The 18,855-nt window shown below is 36.2% G+C and overlaps 1 long non-coding RNA gene across 1 annotated transcript in view; it reads right to left on the bottom strand.

The window, feature by feature from the left end:
* The window catches only part of LOC147657143 (uncharacterized), a 183,629-nt gene that overhangs the window by 64,513 nt on the left and 100,261 nt on the right, over positions 1 to 18,855 (bottom strand). The gene's annotated exons all lie outside the window — the stretch shown is intronic.

Genomic DNA, 18,855 nt, shown 5'->3' with positions numbered 1-18,855 from the left:
AACATCCCATGCGTAAGCGTATCCATCAATGATTCCTTAACGGTTTTCTTCCTCCCTCGATCTCGATCTTGGCACACTGTTAATCAGACAGTTGCAAAAACGAAGAAGAGAAGAAGCCACTCGAACCGCATACGCCGGCTTAATTATCGCCAACTCTTACGTATGCAACATCGGCAATCATCGGTTGGCCAAGTGGTGCATTTATCACGTTCCACTGTTCACCGTTCATGTTGGATTTACTTTCGAGTCGCGGTCCTTGCAAAGGATTGGAGGGGGACGAAAGGGTTTCGCAACGTCGCTTTTTGTTCGCCTCGTCGGTTTTATGGCGCGCACGTAGCTAAAGTTTGCAAACCGGAAGTTGGCGGGAACAGGGACGCGCCGAGGAACAAAGGTATCGTGGGCCGTAACGAATGTTGAATAACGCGTCTCCTTCTCCCTTGTTTCCCCGTTTTCTCTCCATTTCTTTTAATCTCCTCTCTCTCTCTCTCTCTCTCTCTCTCTCTCTCTCTCTCTCTCTCTCTTCTTTCTTCTTTTTTTTTTTTATGTTTCATTCTTGGAAAAAGGCGTGAACGATGATCGAGAATTTTCTCGAGAGAGGTCAAAGGCCACGAGTGGCTAATCAGCTAATCACGAACGAAGTGATTACGACGATCGGCTAGAAATGTTGGACGATTTGGAAGGGTTGAAAGAACGGCAGGTAATTAGAGATTTGTTAACGCCGGCCGATGGGATCGCGAAAAACCATCGCGTTCTTTTAATGTACACGGGGATGAAAAAGTGGCGGGCGTAACCGCTGGCACCGCTGATTTTACGATACTCGCGTGATTACCCGCCTCTGTTTTTAAGGTTTTCTCGGCTTTCTGCAATTTTCGCAAACCCGGTCGAGGGGGCAGAAAAAAAAACTCTTGCAACTCTTTTGCGCCGGTTAGTCGAACATCATCGCGTTTTAATCTAGCGTTCGTGGGTTTTTTGATGGGGTGAAATAATGAAATTCGCGGGTTTAAAATGTTCCAGTCACGAATGATATAATACTGTGCACGCTAATCATCATTCCACGTGCGATTTATCGCGATTTCTGTGGAATAGTAAGAATAATAAAGAGCGAAGAAATCCATCGTCCGGTTCAAATATTCCAGTTTTTTTTTCTTTTTTTTTTTTAATATCTTGATATTGTTGACACGTTGTTCGAAACGATCCATCATTCTGCCACCAACCGCGTTACAAATTCTATTTTCAATGAGGATATCAAAGGACTGAAACGTTCATTTGTTAGGGCTTACCGTGGTCCGTTATTGTGACAAGTAGGAGGGGGGGGGGTGAGTTTTGGTACTTGACCCTCACGAGAGCTCGACGGGGGCCCTTATCCATCCGGTGTATAAGTTTCATACGTTGGGGGGTGACCCAACGTAAGTGTCATTTGAGGTTTTAGAGGCTTTCATGGGCCTTGGGTGTTATAGTTAGCATTGTTCGGGGATATTCGAGGAATTACTCCGTGTCCATTTGAAAGGGGTGTCACAACGTCTGTGTAATATTACAGCTCGTCGCATCTGATGAATCGGGTCGGTATTGACAATGATGAGGTCGCATTGAATATTTTATTTGAATATGCATGTTTCGAAAGCGAAAATGTTTTATAAATAATAAAATGAAAATGCCATTTATTTTTCATCATATTTTTTCAACGTTCAATGAATAATTTTTGTTTCGAAATGTCACTTTAAAATGCAATATGTACGTTTTATTTTTATGTTTTCGGGCAGGAAAATGCATTTTGAAAATAAATTATCGCAACCCATCGAAATTAATGGGGGGAGAGGAGGGGAGCGGGGAAAATGTTACGAGAAATTACTACAATTTTGTTTCCTTTATTTTATATTAAAAGGACACGAGCCCTTATAAGGTTTATGGATGCGACCACCATTCTCTTCAACATTTTATTACGCGTACTTACTTTCCTTGATGCATCAATTTTAACGCCCGAGAATGCAGCTGCAAGGTAAGCCATATAATATGGTGCAAAGTATACCGTGCAAATTCTGGGGATGGCGACAAAATTCTCTCTTAATACCCTGCTCTACCGTGAAACAGGTATGCACGTATCATAAGTTTCTCTTTAAACGTACGAAAAAATTTTTAAAATTAAATCCAACCATTCTCCAGAATGCAATATAAAACGCACGTATGCACATCTCCGTATAAAATCACGCGTCTGAAATTCGTTCACTGAAATTTCTTCTTCCGAGGATTTGAAAATTTTCTCAAAAATTTCTTCGGATAGGACAATCACAAGCGCAAGGAAATCAATCATTCAACAAATTAACCACAAAACTCAACTCAATAGTTGTCTCGAGCCAATCTCTCGTCCCAATTCAATCGCACGAAAACTTAATCTTAATCTTAAACGTTGAACTTCCAACCAACGTATAAAAAAAACGAAAGAAAAAGTACAAAGAAACCACTCTTAAATAGTTCTCTCCCTGCCATTAACCCGACAAACGATTTTCAACGTACAATAATACCAGTCATCCGTCGAGTTCATCCCTAATGAAACGTGATCGGCCATCTTTTTAGGGCTGGCGGCCATCGTTTCGCGTTTCACAAATAGATAAACTTGGGCGAGAAACTTGCGAAAATGGGCGATGATTCCCCCGAAAGAAAATGTTGGGATACCGAAAGTCGTTTCTCCGGCAACACGTGCGGAGGGTTGGTTGGAAAAGTTTGGGCAAAGTTGTTTTTCCAGCGGGCCGAAGATTCTCACCGCAACACCCTTGTTGCTCCGCCATCCCGCGGGTCTTCTTACCAGACGATGACTTGTTTCTCACGTACACTTCATTAGGTACTCGTCCGCGGGGACATTCGACCTCTTTCGAGCTCGAGATTACTTCTTCTTGAAAACCAATTTTCCGCGGATCGACAGAGATGTGGAGGGGAGATGAACACGTGGGAGAATGAAAAATACGGTCTCTCTCTCTCCCTCCCTGTGGAGACAGCTATGGTTTGCGTTATCTTTATGGAATCTTGTTATCGTGCAGGCAAACAACAGGAAGAAAGATCCTCGGCTAACGAAATCAAGACACAATCTCGCGACTTCTAATTGCGTTTAGAGGGATAGTCTCGAGTTGGCTCCTTGGTCTTTGGACCAAGGGATAATCAATCCCGTGTTTGCGGGGTGAAAAGGATTTTCGACCGCTTAGATGACGATGCTTGAGTGGAAGAGTCTTGTGCTTTTTCTTCTTCTTTTTTTATCGAGTTAAGTTTTGATGAGGAAGGAAACGGAATTGTCGAAGATTGTCTTCCAGTGACCTATTGACATTTATATCGAGTGAGGAACGCGAGACTTGTTTTTCGCTCGTCATATTTTTTTTTCTTTTTTGTCAATAAGAATTCAATCCTTCGTCTATCTATTATTTTTTTAAGAGTATATGTATTTTATATTCTTGTAGAGTATGCGGATGTTTATGCATTTATACGAAACAGAATGTATACGATGTACAAAAAAAGTATACTCGAAGTACGATTATCGAGGAATGAGATAAATTTCTATTTAAAATTACTTGTTTCATGCATAAACATCAATAGTCTACGTACCATTTCAATTTACCATACTTATTCTATTTTAAACAAAATATGCACAATTTAGATAAACGAGAAAACTCTCCAAATAATGTACGAATAATTTAAATGGAACTTCTTATCAAAAAATTATCGTTAAGCTTTAATCATTCGATGAGAAAAAGAACTACGACAAAAAAAGAAGGAAAAGCTTTCTCCTGTCACAAAGACTTTAATTACACGGGTGGGTTAATCGTCCACGTTATTTCGGCCAGCAGTGAAGGCTAACTATGTAAATGCGAAACAATTATCTTCAACGAGATCTCTTGATGAGATGATGAGCCGTAACAGCGGTCTCTATCCGCCATAACGTCTAAATAATTTTGCGACCACGAGCGTGGATTAATGAGTGTCACACCGGCGAAAAAGAAAACGACGTCTCTTCTTTTTCTTCTTCTTACCAATACTTTAAGTGCACCTGGACACGCGATCGTCGCGCGATGTTGGAAAGGTGTAAAGTTACACACGGGACAGGTTGTCGCGGCCTGTAATTTTCCCTTTAATGTTGCATAAAAGGGTTGTTGAAAATGTAACCGAAGCCAGGTTATAATAATAAAGTTCGGGCTAATAAATTCGGTATTAAGAATGACTGAACGGGGTTGTTGTTACTAGGGCACATGCAAATAGGTATTCTAGATGGGAAGATTCGATGATATTATTCATTCTTTCTTCAAGTCTTTTTTTTTTAAATAAAGGAATCGTTGAGTTGTTGATTGATCGATTGTAATTAAACTAGAACGGTGAGAATATTTGTGTTTCGAGATGAAATGCAACTTTAATTTAAAAAAAAAAAAAAAGAAATGGCTGTTTCATCGTTTGATTCGCGAAGAGTTATGAAAGTTTTTTTTAACAAATGTTTTAAACGAATTGGAAAATCAATTTGAAAATTTATGATTAAAATTAATATCCGAGTGAGTCCATGTTAATTGTTTCATCATGCGTATTTGCATATTTTTATTAGAAAATATATTTATCTAGTGTGCAACCAGTAAACGATATCAAAGAAGGATACCAACGGAATTATTTTACTTTCCGTGCACGTAAACCCACCCCTACGACACGATAATTTAATTCTAAAGTGTCGTGTAACGCGACATCGTTTTACATGGGATTAATTGTAAGCGCAATAAACTACTAACAAAGACGCAGTATTTTATTTCCATTACCGTGAGGATTCCATTACATTTTCATTAAATAATAATAACATAATGATAACAGGTCTAAACGACCCTAAACTTCCCGTTTATTCTTTCCCACTTGATTCCCATTTTCAGATAAACACTTGAGATGAATAATATTTATATCATATTTCACGATATCAAAATTTTGAAATAATATGGAAATATTGAAATAATGATAATAATAACGAATCGTTGAAAAATATATTATAAATTTTATATATTAATAGTAATATATTGAAATAATCGTATGCAAAATACATACCAATCAAATTGATCCATATTTATAATAGAAACAATTCTATAGAAAATATTTTTTATTGAATATTATAACAAATGCTTGTATTTTATCTTGAAATTATTCATATCGCACGAATTTCGTCGCCAACGAATTTGCAAATTTTTTTTTCCCACACGCCATAAACAAGGAAACAGATAATCCCAATCCCCGCACATTCTCCCATTATTCGATCGAGTGAAATCAATCAACTGTCACTTACGTCCGTTCCGCATAGCCCCATTTGTATAAAAGACAATCGTTCGATTCGACCATTCGATATGCCCAGGTTTTATTTAATCGTCCATCCCCTCGATCCCCGGTTTCTTTCTATTCTTCCACACCCGTAAACACCCCACCCCCAAAATTTGATCCTCCATGGCCATTAACTTTCTAACGATTGTCCTCCTCCTCGTCGACGAAATTTACGACGAGATGGAAACTACCGGAGGAGTAAAGCAGACTCGACCAATTATTATCCACCAATAATTCCTCGAGTATTATCCTGTACAGGGAACAATGTTATAACTATATTGCGAATTTTAATCAAATGTTAACTACATTATGAATTTTGATCAGCGGTTTGTTAAATTAATGGGGGATCGTAATTGCGGGAAACGGAGATTTAGGTTTATCGAGTGTACACCGAGAGACAAATATCCCTTTGAAAGTAGTTTTACAGCGTTTAAAGGGGCGTTGTGTTGGTGCACACGGTTGTGTTTAAGAAGGGAAGAGGGGGAGTTTCTCCAAGTTTGAAGTTCAATCGAGCCTTCGGAAGTTTACTCTTGATCGATGGTGAACGACGTATCGTAATTCATCTTCGAGATGCACAAGGTCGAACGGTGATGGATTCTTGAACTTTACTGACTTTTCGTTAATTGGAATTCTTCCGTGAATTCTTGTTTCCCAAGCTATGATCGATCTGCTGAATTTGACGTGTTTTGAATAAAAACGTATGGAAATAATTATTCACAGTCTGTCGAATAATAATATGTTCCACAAGGATCTTTAAATATCCATTCGAATCAATATAGATGCAAGATATATATACATATCTTATTCGTTTTTGAATCAACTTTAATGATATTTTAAACATTTATACCGTATAAATATTTTCTATAGAATGATAGAATGAATACTCAAACTTTTCTCAAAATTATTAGACATTAGATTATAAATGTGATCGTTTATCACGAAAATAAGATTGCTCTAATCAAGTTACGTGAAATTTAGAAATAGAAAAATATAGAAAGTATAGTTCGTTTAATATCGTAAACAATAGTCAATTTAGATTCCATCTCTTTAATCACATCCATCAGTACTCAATCATGGCCACGTATCTACGTAGCATGGAAATCTATTCAACCCTCAATAAACTATTCAAATTCGCAAAGGTCATTTGCAATTTTCGCACGAATCAATACATTCAACGAAGACGCAAATATTCTTCCTCGTTTAATCATAATATTCGCAATGATTATGTACGTGAATTCGAAAGAAACTATTCTTAATCACCATTAAGTTACACGTCTCAAAAACAACAACTTGTGTTTTAACTGTTAACTGTTTATTGCCAATCATGGATGCACGATGGATGCTGGAGGAACAGTAGTTTATTAGTAGGAATATTATAGAAATCGAAAGTTTCGGTTGGATTATTCGAAAGAAGGACGAAAGAAAATCAATCCTTTATTCATTTTGTAGAAAGATATAAAATATAACTTGAAATATATCGTGTTGTGAAAATATTCACAGAAACGATGATTTTGTTGTTCAAATAACGAAGATAATAGATAAACTAGAAGAATTCAGTTGATGTTTTATAAAAGGGCACAAAATATATTTTCAAATGTTTTAATTATATTATAAAATAATATAAAATACGGTGATCTGATTGTTGTTCAAAAAATAATATGCCATTACTGCATACTGTATAATATTTTTTTAAAATTTCATCTTTTCATCTATTAATAATAATCATGAAATTCAGCAAATGTATAAAATCAAATACGAAAATCTTATTTATAACATTTTTCTCTCTCAATGGAACAATCATTCCTTCCTTTTTCTTTTTTCTTTTTCTTTACGTCGTCGAAAAAATTTAATATTTTATTCAAGACGGACAAAATTTCTCCTCCACCATTTAATTTTTCTCTCTCGTCGTTGCCGTCAACGATAGATCACCGTTGCAAACATACATTGGCAAGCAAGGAAAATCCTGGAAAAGGCAAGTGGCAACTTGAACGGGCACAAGCCAAGAAGATGTTCAACGTCGAATCGATGCTTTCCTGCACGGTAGGGAATCATTGACCTTCCTCAATTTATGCGCTCCTCAGCGTCTACTCGACAAAATGGTAAGAGAGTACTCTTAAAGATACACGCCTTCTCGTCATCGTGAGGGAGTACTGTTTTATAAAGTTGGAGGAGAGGCGAATGAAAGGTAAATTGAAAACACTCGACATCGTAAGCAATTCGACCGGGGAGGGTCGAACAAACGCGTGGGGGAGGGAAAAACGGGGGAAATTTCTATGAATTTTCGGTCGACAATACGGCATTCTTCGAGCGAATCGCCGTTATTCGGGTCGCGCCTTGATTTACCATGCAATAAATCCATTGAAATCTCGGCTCGAAAGTCGAAGGAAAATTGAGATTGATTATAAGCCTTTGTTGTACATCGAAGATTTAACCATTATTGTTTTATTTTTTTAAAGAAAAACGAGGATTTAAAAAAAAAAGCAGTGATACAAAATGGTATAAAACAGATTTTATCCCTGTGACGATATTCACGATCTCTCGACTTTAAGAAACGAAAGCTTTAACTTCAACTGGCTCGCGTGCGCCTCTGCCCTGAAAAGGATCTGCCCTGTTTCATAATAGATTCTCCCAAAAGAGTGATCGATCACTTAGAAACGTTGGGACGGGATGACTGTTGGTTATTACTTATGGCACCCTAAACGAACCTTAATTAATATCGCTCTACTTTTAGAATACGTACATTACTCTCCACGCTATTAAGCATTAAGGTATATTTTTCTACTCTTTTTTCCCTTTCTTTCTTCTCGTTCTTCGTGAATATAGTAATCAAATAAAAACGAAATTTTTATTACGTTTCAAAATGAAAACAAAAGCATTCAAAACAATATCATTACCAAGATTCAGTATTCTTGCGGAAAACCTGCAGGGGGTTAATAGAAACTGGTCCAATTAAAAGAAGTGGAAACTTTTCTTCGATACAGATTCTCACAGCTTTGTAACGTTAGATTCGAAATTCGACGCACGTATGCGCTTCCACGGGGGTTGGATTCGCTCCTTATCGAGCGTGTAATGTTATAAAAGGCGGGTATTGTTCGAAGGGGAAACAATTTTTCATTTAACTTCCTCAACTGTATCGTTTCGGCACAAAAATTACAAGCGAAGGGAAAACAAATCTCGTCTTCGTGTGCAGTAACACTGTCATAGGGCTGGTACTGTGAGCAAAGATTCGTCAGAGAAGCTTGACTTTTTTGCTGGTTACACGATCTTGACTATTCGAGATTTTTACTATTCTTCAAATTTTTTAAGCTATTAATTAAGATACCTAGGATAAAAAGTTTTTGGGCTCTTTTATTCAGGATATAAATACTCGATTATTAAAGTATTTTAATTTGAAATTCATTTGAACCGATTCGTTCAAAATCTCGCCTAATCAGAATATACGATATTCTGTATTAGCACGAATCGCGTGGAAATTATTCTAGAAATAATTAGGAATAATTATAATTTAAACGATAAATCATCCGGAGAAAAGAATATACCTTTCTCCGTATATTTTTGTATCGCTCGGCGCTCGGATCGATATTAATTCGTGACCGGCGTATACCGACCTTACTTAAAATAACGTGAAATATAATATCATACAGTTCTATTTTCTATCCCGAATGAACTCGCTCACCCCCTATCCTGACCACCCGACAAATTCCAAATTCAATGACCCACCGCAATAACCATAAATCCTTAAGAAATTAAACTATCGACACGTGAACGCGATCTTTCCCTCCTCGAATCATAAACTCGGTCACAATGTACGGCGAAAAAGCGGAAAGTCGAGCGGGATGACACTTAAAAACCGCTCATAAAAATCGTATCAGGCGTGCACAAACGAGCGCCTCGCCGTGCATAAACTTTCGTTCGTTCGATTTTGGAGCGACTTTAAAGTCTCTGGATGAACGAGGATTGGTCGAAAGCTAGAGTAATAACGGCCGCCTGTCAAACGTCCTCGACGCGCGTATCACATCCTATCTATTGACGGCTCGTAAACGCGTCGAATGGTAATCGAAAATCGTGCGGAAAATGAGGGGGGGCGGCCGCGCGATCGATGATTCCGTTTATCAGGCGATGGGTCAACGATATACGGTGGGCAATTATACGGTGGCGCGGTGTTACGCTCGTTTTCACCGATCCCGATCGGGGTGATAAATCCACGCGTCTTCCACGCCGAATTCCAAAATTATATCTGATCGAAACGTCGAGTCGATGCCGTTTGTTAAGCGGCATCCGATACTCCATCAAATTGCCCGATCGTTCCGCCCGTCGATTCAACCGTCCATCCTTTCCGCGCCCCTCCCCTCCGGAATTCGGCCAAGGATTGACGTGATGGCGGAGGATGTCGTTGCACGGTTTCGAGGATTCGAGCGTGAGTTCGAGAGCACGATTATTTAGAAGATATTAATGGGTTATTTGAAAATTATATTTTCATTTAATTCGTTGGAATTATGGTTACGATAAAATGAGATCGGTAAGCAAGAGTTTCGTTTTTTTATTGAGTAAATTTTTATTTTGTAATTTATAATCTCGCTTCACGGGATGAGAACGATCGAAGCTTGGACGCTAATTCGAAATGAAATGACAGATTTGTAGGATGGACAATGAAGGTAGCTTTCAAGTACACATTATTTCATTTTGCGTATAGAAATTCATTGTGTATTTTCATTTAAATGAGATACTGATTCTAATACGATTTCTATCATTTCTTAAAACTTATAAATATATTTCCCGACGATAAAGATTGAAATACGTTAGGAATTTCGTCGAATTCTCGAAAGGACGAGTATTCGATTGCAACGATTTTAGAGTAAGTGGCGGTTCTCACAGACCAAAAAGCGTTACGCCATTCTCCCTGCTTCGTGGCCAGATCTTACAAGAAAGATGTATACGGACGGCAAAGCTTCAAATTGAAAACGCGAGATCGAATCGAGATTTGACCTCTTTTCGATGTTTTTATTGTTGGGACGATGAGTTGGGCGGAACGAAATAAGAATTTTTATCGAAAGAAAGAAACATAGGGCGTGATGTAAAATTTTTAATGCCAATTTTTCGATAAAATTTCGAATCTGAAAAGGAGAATAAAGAAAGGGAGTATCGAGGAAAATAAACCGTGCATGCAAGTGAATTTTTACTTTCGAGTCTTTTTTTTCTTGATACGTTCGTCGTTTAAAAAGATTATATAAATTTTACACACTATATTGGAAAAAATAAAGAAATATAACGAACAGGATTACATAGTTGACTCTTTTTAATTATATATAATCATCTTTGTTAAATACAATTAATATTTTTCATCAAGGATGTATTTTCACTGTCTAACACATCAAATAAAATCAAGATGGAGCCAAATTTCTTTTTCTTGTTTTTAATTTTTAAGAGAAGAAAAATTAGAAATAATTTTGAGATTTATACGAAATAGACAAGTTCCATTTCTTAAAAGTTCTACATTTTGTTGTACCGATTCTTCTAAACCGATAATAATAAAAGTGATACCGAAGAAATTCTGGATGAAAATTTAACAGTTAGCCGATCAAATGGACATAAACGAGTTGCTCATCTTCTCAAATTTCCAATTGCGCGTTTAGTGCCGTTTAATTTGCAGTTTAATTACTTTATCGCAGTTTTGTTCGGCTACGGTGTACGATATACAGCGTATTTCCTAGATTCGTTATTCCGCGAAATGTATTGACACTTCGTGATTGACGTGCGTTGTATGAACATGTTGGGGATTATTGTTGAAATTTTTTTTCGAAATAAATTTTTCAATGGGTATGCGTGAAGCGTTGCTAATTGGTTTTTGTAAATACGTTGAAAAGAGTAATGAAATTTTTTTTCCAACTTTATTATTTGCTCTTGAAAATTTAAAAAAAAAAGAACCCTTCAGTAACGAAACGTATCGAGCCCTTTGTTTCGTTGGTTCCTTTCGTTTAATTCGCTTGATTGAACGAAAGAAAGAAAAAAAAAAAACAGAAGTGAAATATAACTACAAAAATCTAGGAAAATAGTGGCGCGTGCACGTGACGAAAGCAATTTTTTCGTTCGAATAAAAACGGAAACGGTGTGTGCGATTTAATTATGGTGTAAATATTGAGAATAACAAAAAAATCGCCTCGAATAAAGAAATTATATAACGCAATGAAACATAATAATTTCTTTCGTGAAAAAATTCAAAGATTGAAGAAGTTTACAAAAAGATTACAAATTCTTCGATTTTTTCCAAAATACACTTCTAAACATCGAGACGATGCACAATGAAGAACTGGTTTAAAAGTGAACAATGCAATTTCGAATTAAAGAGACGGATCGAAAGTTGAAGAATCGTGAGGATCGTAAACCGATGATGATAAATTCTCGATACAGGGCATTGGATCGTGGGTGGATCGTGTTAAAACTTTCGACCAGGATTCGAGGCTCGACCAGAGGCTCCTTGTCAATGTGCCACGTGGGGTAGTTGGGGATTGACCATGGGACGTCTCGTGTGCGCATCGGGGACAAGAAAGGACGAAAGTCGGCCGAGGAGTTCAATATTGAAAGTGCACACGTCCGGGGAAAGGGGTCACGAACGTTACAGGAGAGAATATAACGTCGAGTAACCCTGTCGTTCTTTATCTTTGTTTCTCGATACATTGTGTAACGAGGTTTGACTAGACGTTGCCCGACTTCCATTTCGAATACAGAGATTACGATTGTTTCTTTGTGCGAATGGATTAAAGAGTGGAAAAATCACGAAATTTGAACGTAGGATGTTCCATTTTTCTTTCCTTTCCTTTTCTTTTCTTTCTTTTTCTTTCTTTCTTTTTTTTTTTTTTTTTTTTTGATGTGTATCGTATTTTTGTATATTTGACAGAGACGAAATTTGGATTATATCGGTGGACATGGAATTTTTGTTGGATCAAATTTTTAATTATTCGTGTTCGTTCATTTATTTATTCCATCAATATCTTGTGACAAATATTGTATTTTTGTAATATTTTTGACGTATTGCAGGTGAACAATTTGGGTTGCATTCGAAAAATATTTTCGAATTTTTGTTGGGTGAAAAGGGAAAAGGATAATTGTATTAGATTATTTCGATACGTAAATTATTCTATTCGTGTTGTAATTATTCTTCTTCCTGTTTTTTTTTTTTTTTTTTTTTTAAACTTCAGACAACACTCGTACCTCACAACACGTTTCAAAAAGGTGTAAAGTTTCGACAAACTGTCGTCTGGATCTAGCTTTAAAAAAGAAACACGAGAGAAATGGAAACAGATTTCCGGACAGAAATGGCGAAAAATAATAGGAAGTTCATCTCCGGTAGGCGAGAGAGAATCGTCTGCAAGGAGGTCATCGTTCATCGGTCTGATTTTTAAAGAAGCCGCGCGTGCTAAAGATAACCCCAACTTTTCTCGATTCGTTATATCTGCGCAAAGTGTAGAAATAACACGAGTGAACAAATAATGATTCTGTTGTCCGAAAAAAAGATCTAGAATTAGATCAAATCCATTTGTATATCTGAAAAGTAAGAATTCAACTCCTGTAGTCCTGTTGAAAAATCAATAGCAGACACATCGATATCAAATCAAATTAAATTTGATAATCATTATCCACCAAGTATCGAAACGATTAAAATTTAATCTTCAATTCAAAAGAAAGAAAGAAAAAAATCTTAAAAAAGTAAAATTTTGCTCTTCACTTTTGCACTTAATAAATTCTCGCTTTTATACGATTTGTGTATACGTGCACCTACCTATCTCAAAAGATTCGAGAGAGTCGTCGGAATAAATTAGCAAGAATTTTCAGTTACGCCGTTGGTCGCATTAATATCCAAGGATCCCCGCGCTCTTGAAGAAAGGGGAGCGAGAAATGAAAGATTCGTAGGAGCAACCGTGTCTTTTCCATCTGAAGTTCTGAAGAGGTATCAGGATAAAAAATAGTCGCATAAATCCCCAAAGGAAATCGATCTCGTATTCTCCTCCCTAGTTTTCACCCCCTATCGCCACCCCATTGTCGTCTCATTCCCGACACGCGGCCGAGATTTACTCGCGGCCAAGGAACCAATTTCACCTCACCCCCATCACTCATATATCTATTTGATTAGACGATTTGTTGGCCGCGCGCGGAGTTATCGTTTCCGCGAGGATAACGGATCCACAACTGGAATCACATCGTCGAATTATCGATACCGCGTGGTCAAGTCTGATGGATATCTTTAATTGAATTTCTCTGTTCGACGAATGAAATAATTTTTGATTCCTTTTGACAGATTAACGATTGTGGATGGATGGATTTTTTTTTCCAAGGGTAGGAAAAGGGGGTGCTTATTAAATTCAACTCGTGATTTGTAATTCCCTCGAAGATGAATTATCGTAGTTAACGTTTAATCGTTATTCAAGGCTCATCTCTTGGAGCTCGAGAGGGGCGAAGTTATGCTCAAGTTAAAATTACGTTAAAACTCGCGAAACCTGGTCGGGGAGCACTAATAATAAATACATCGTAAAAGACTAACGGAGCTTGTAGCGGAGACGTTCTTATAGTGGAGATTAATTCAAGTTGAAATGATATTCAAAATTAGATCGAAATCATATTCGGAATATAATTAATAAGAATTGTCGAGACTGATAGAATTCATTATTTAATTAAAGAAATACGATCCAAGCTCTCTCAACACGCATGATCGAATAAAATATATATCTAATAATCGTGTAAAATAAAACAATCACTTTGAGATAAACGCAAACTCAGTCGCGTGAGAAATATGTAAAAATCAAGTATAAGGGATCATTTCCACTGAATGTGACCAATAACAAATTTATTTTTAGAAGAAATAAATCCTCTTCGTTCAATCCAAGGTCCACCAATTAAAAATTAACGAGAGCCTTGAAACTTGAATCATTTTGAGAAATATGTAAAAATCAAGTATAACGAATCATTTCCACTGAATAAAAGAATAAATTTATTTTTAGAAGAAATAAATCCTCTTCGTTCAATCCAAGGTCCACCAATTAAAGGATAACGAGAGTCATGAAGATTGCAGAGTCTCGATATCCACGAGTGCAGCCAGTGGGTTGCTTAAAAATTTGATCGCGGGGGGGGAGAAAAGGGATGCGAGTCACCGTTGCTTGGAGAATTTTTAACGCCCCTCTTACATTGTTTATTTATTGGTATATACCCTGAAGCCAGCTCGGTATCGATCACATTCTTGCGCGCAATTTATTATGCACGCTCCAAATTGTTTCTCTCGTCGTTCGATCGATATACTTTGTAAAAACAACGATCGCTTCTTAGCATGTGTACGATAAAACGTGTGTGTGTTTGTTCTAGCGAATATCGAGCATCCTGACAATCGAGGGTGTTACCGGCTTATAAAAAGGTTATAAACGTCGGGAACAATTGATAAGCTTATATCGAGGCGGAAATTATTCCGTTACCGGAAAACGAATTATGCACGAGTGGCGCTGCTGTCGCTAACGAGCGACACTTGTTTCGAGAGAATTTAGAACGGGAAGCTTAACATCGATCACGTTACCGGTTTTACTTATTTTTCTTGCTAATAAGTCTTCTTACGTCGATTTTTATCTTATGCATTGTGTCATAATTATTTTTCTCGTACGTATCTTAATTCATGTGCATGCTTATGCAGATTTAAATTTTTATGAATGTAATTAGATTTTGTAAGATTTTTACCTTTCAAATTCATAACTTTCTATGTATATGTTTAACAATTACTTTTTTAGAAAAATTATATTAGAAATATTATTAAATCCATTCCTGAATTATTTGAGATAATGAAATGGCTGTGCTATTACAATATTAGCAATAAAATAATTCAATCAACTTTTCTAATCCTCTTGCATTTCCTTTAATATAATTTAATTAAACCATCGCCACGAATCGAAAACACAATTCTGTTCTGTTCTTGAATGAACGACAATCGATTGATCTAATCATCAAACAAACAGAGCAAACAATTCACTAACGACTCGATTCATTCGATAACGTCATAAATCATAGCCGTCAAGACAATTATCTAATCCTACAGGTATATTCTCAAACGTCGACTAAAACCTCTAACAATCGTTGTTGGATCGCAACAGAGAAACGATCATCGCGATAAAATAAAAAAAAAAAACAAAGAAAAACAAGAAAGAAAGACAACAACGGAGACAACTATTCGTGTCGCGAATTAACGTTTCATTGAACGTTGGAGCGCGTCAATGGGCATTCTATCACCCGTGACACACTTGCGGCGATGCGTGCAAGGACGAACAATGTCGAAAAAAAAAAAAAAAAGAAAAGAAAAGGGTCACTGTCGGTTCTGCTTCGACATAAAGCCGCATTACGCCGTCTTAAATCTCCACGGAATACAGTGGAACATAAAAGGTTTACAATTCGTATACAGATGTTTTCCTCGTCGAGGAAAACGTAAATCTCGTATAAAGGATCATAAAGGAAGAAGAAAGGAATTGAACGATGTGGAAAAAAAAAAAAAATTCAAGAAGCGGATGCGCGTTTGTTGAGTTATGATGACATAATGAATTAGGGGTAATTTGCAGCGTGAAAGGACTAGGAGAAACGGAAGAGCTGAGTTACGAGGTCGGCAATGAAGGTTGCCTTCCTAAAATGTTTTTCCTAATTCGTCATTCACCAGCTTCCCGTGGAAATTTTCACGCGATTTCGTCACTGTATGCGCGAAATTGTGTCGTCTGCATAAGGAACTTGTGAAACTTGAAATTACTGACTAATGTATCGCGATAAAACGGAAGTATCGCGAGATAGAATTCGAATTTTTGGTATTCCAGTTTGAACACGCAGCTTCTTTTGATCCACGAATGTAATTTTACGGATTCGTTGGAATGTTTCCTCTGGAAATGAAACAGGAGGAAATGATTGTTCTCTGTTTGTAAAAAAAAGTAAATTTTAAGAGATAATTGGGCGAAAACGTGAGTGAAAATTCTTTATGATACATAATGAGCGATAGTAAAAATATGAAAAAAAAATATGACTTCGAAGATCTTGAAACAGTCATTATATATATTTTAATTAAAAATTGAAATCGATTAAGCGACAGTTGAAAGGCTGTAAAGATGAAAAAAGAGAAGATGGGAATCTGATAATAAGAGAATTATTAATCGTGTATGTAATTAGTAATGATACTCTTCGTGAGAGCAAAAAGGGAGAAAGGGAGAAAGGGCTCGTCAGAGTTCCTGTTTTATGGGATTCACAAAGATAGGACTCACGAATGATAGAAAAGCGTTCACAGTACGTTCATACCTAATTATTATACGATAATCATACAAGCAGCTTTTGCTTTCAATTAGCTCGTCTCCTTCAAAATACGAAACATAGTTGCATAATTACCTACGAAAGAATATACACAACGTGAGTAATCTCCTGTTTATAAGAAATAAATTAGCCCTGATTCTAAATCCATTGAAAATTCGAGATTTCGAATCGTGCGTGGAAAATGGAACGTGAAATGTCTGGAAAAATAAAAACGAATGTTTGAAACATTTAAATCGAGAAAAGCGGTGTACAATGTGCACAACGAGGAAATGTTTGAAATATTACCGTCCGAATATTACCTTATCGTTGACTGAAAGGCTGTAATTAATACATTGGCCGCGACATGTATCACGTTTAACGCGAGAAACTGTCGGGAACGGGTTGTGTACGATCGTGTATGATTCATTTTTATATTCGTATAGTAAATTGGGAAAGTTTTTCTCCACGTTGCACGCAACCACGGCATGCATTGTGCCAGGAACGTGTGAATAATAGTGTCGGTCGCGGCGAGCATTATGAAACTTGTGGTTGATCGGTGCGATAGCGGTTTTCGGTTTTCTTTCGGGGCTCGGAAAAGGGAAAGTTGATAGAAAAGGAAATGGAGAATTATTAGAAGTAACGTTTCATATCGCGTTTTGCTTTATTTTGTGGAGAATTTAGTGTGATGAAGTAAGTCGACATTATTGGTTTGAAAAAAATTTTTTATCGATGTATGTATGTGTTTTGAAATTTTTTGGAAAGTGAAATTCGTATTAAGTTTCTACGTGATTTTTGGAATATGATGGATAATGAATTTCGAAGTGATATGTTAGGATAAATAAACTGTGGACATTGGAGTTTCAAGCTTTATCGAATCTTGAAACATTGTGAAACATTGTCATTGCATTTCTTTAATTTGAAATTATTTGTAATCAAAAATTTAGTGATATTTTTATTTATTTGCAATTTATTATAATTATTGTTGTTAATAGATAAATGGTTAAGTTTGATGTGCTCGTTGCATTCAAACTGTGAAACTGATTTGATAGTTTGGATTTAGATGAGGAAAGTTTATATTCATTGTTATATATGTGTACCTTTTGAAACGAGATATTAGAGAATTATTATCTGTAATCATATCACACATAGTACGATTGAATGATCAAAAATTCTTTAAAATATTCAAATTAATGTAAGATTCAAAAGAAAAATAGTATGTGCATAATAAAATCCTTGATTTTATTCTTTCCAATTGCAATATTGCTTAATCTTTACCTGATTACTAATTTCACGATTCGAAAAATAGAACAGGAAATAGGACAAAGTTAGCCATGCAAAAGACATTAATAATTTTGTTTGCAAAAAATTACTCACGAATAAGAAAGAAAAATTTTCATTTCGATTCGTGAATTTTTCCTTAAAAAAAAAAAAAAAATTCAGAATAAAAAAATCCAGTTCGTCGTATCGCTTCACTGTTTTAACAGACTAGAAACGGCGAGACAAAAAATGTAACGTTACTTTGTCACTCGTGCAATGTTACACAACGGAATTCCTGTAAAACAAACAGAAGTAACAAAAAAAGCATGCAAAAGTATTTACAATATTCACTCTCATATTTCAGAAATACAACGTGAAAATTAGGATTGACGATGTGTCACGGTGTTATTTTTTTCATCAGTGGAGGAAATGTATGTACGTAGTGAAACTAAATAATTCGAGCGTCTTCTCGCGAATAATCATGGAATTCGGCAAATATATATTATTAAAAGGATGGAACGCGTTTTTAATTAGGATATATTGTTTAAAACATCAACTCTGAACAAATTTTCCGAATATATTTATTTTTCATTCTCTCGTTCTTTTTTTTTTTTTTTTTTTTTTTTCCATCCTTTACCGATCAACGATCTCGTCATTTCTCGTTACGTTTCCTGGTCATCGTTTTAATAATGCTGTTTCGAATGTAGGATTTATAGAATATTACACGTTCATGTACTGCTTAAGAATTCTCTTTTAACTTTTACCCTGTCAATATTGAGAATCTAGGATAATGGTATGGATTAATAATTAAATGGATGTTAACGATGGGGAATTTAGGTTGAAGCTAGTGTAGCGCTTCGTATCGTTATAAAAATGTTAACAGAGAGTTGATAAGGTTATCGAACTTTGTAAATCTCGAATTTAAATGAACTTGTCCTTTCACTTTTTTCTCTTCTTTAAAAGAAGAAAAGAGTTTCTTCTTTG

The sequence above is a fragment of the Apis florea genome, unplaced genomic scaffold (assembly GCF_048593485.1).
Source record: "Apis florea isolate Af1SG1 unplaced genomic scaffold, ASM4859348v1 contig_3203_pilon, whole genome shotgun sequence".
Classification (NCBI taxonomy): Eukaryota; Metazoa; Arthropoda; class Insecta; order Hymenoptera; family Apidae; genus Apis; species Apis florea.
This window is presented reverse-complemented; position numbering and strand designations above follow the sequence as displayed.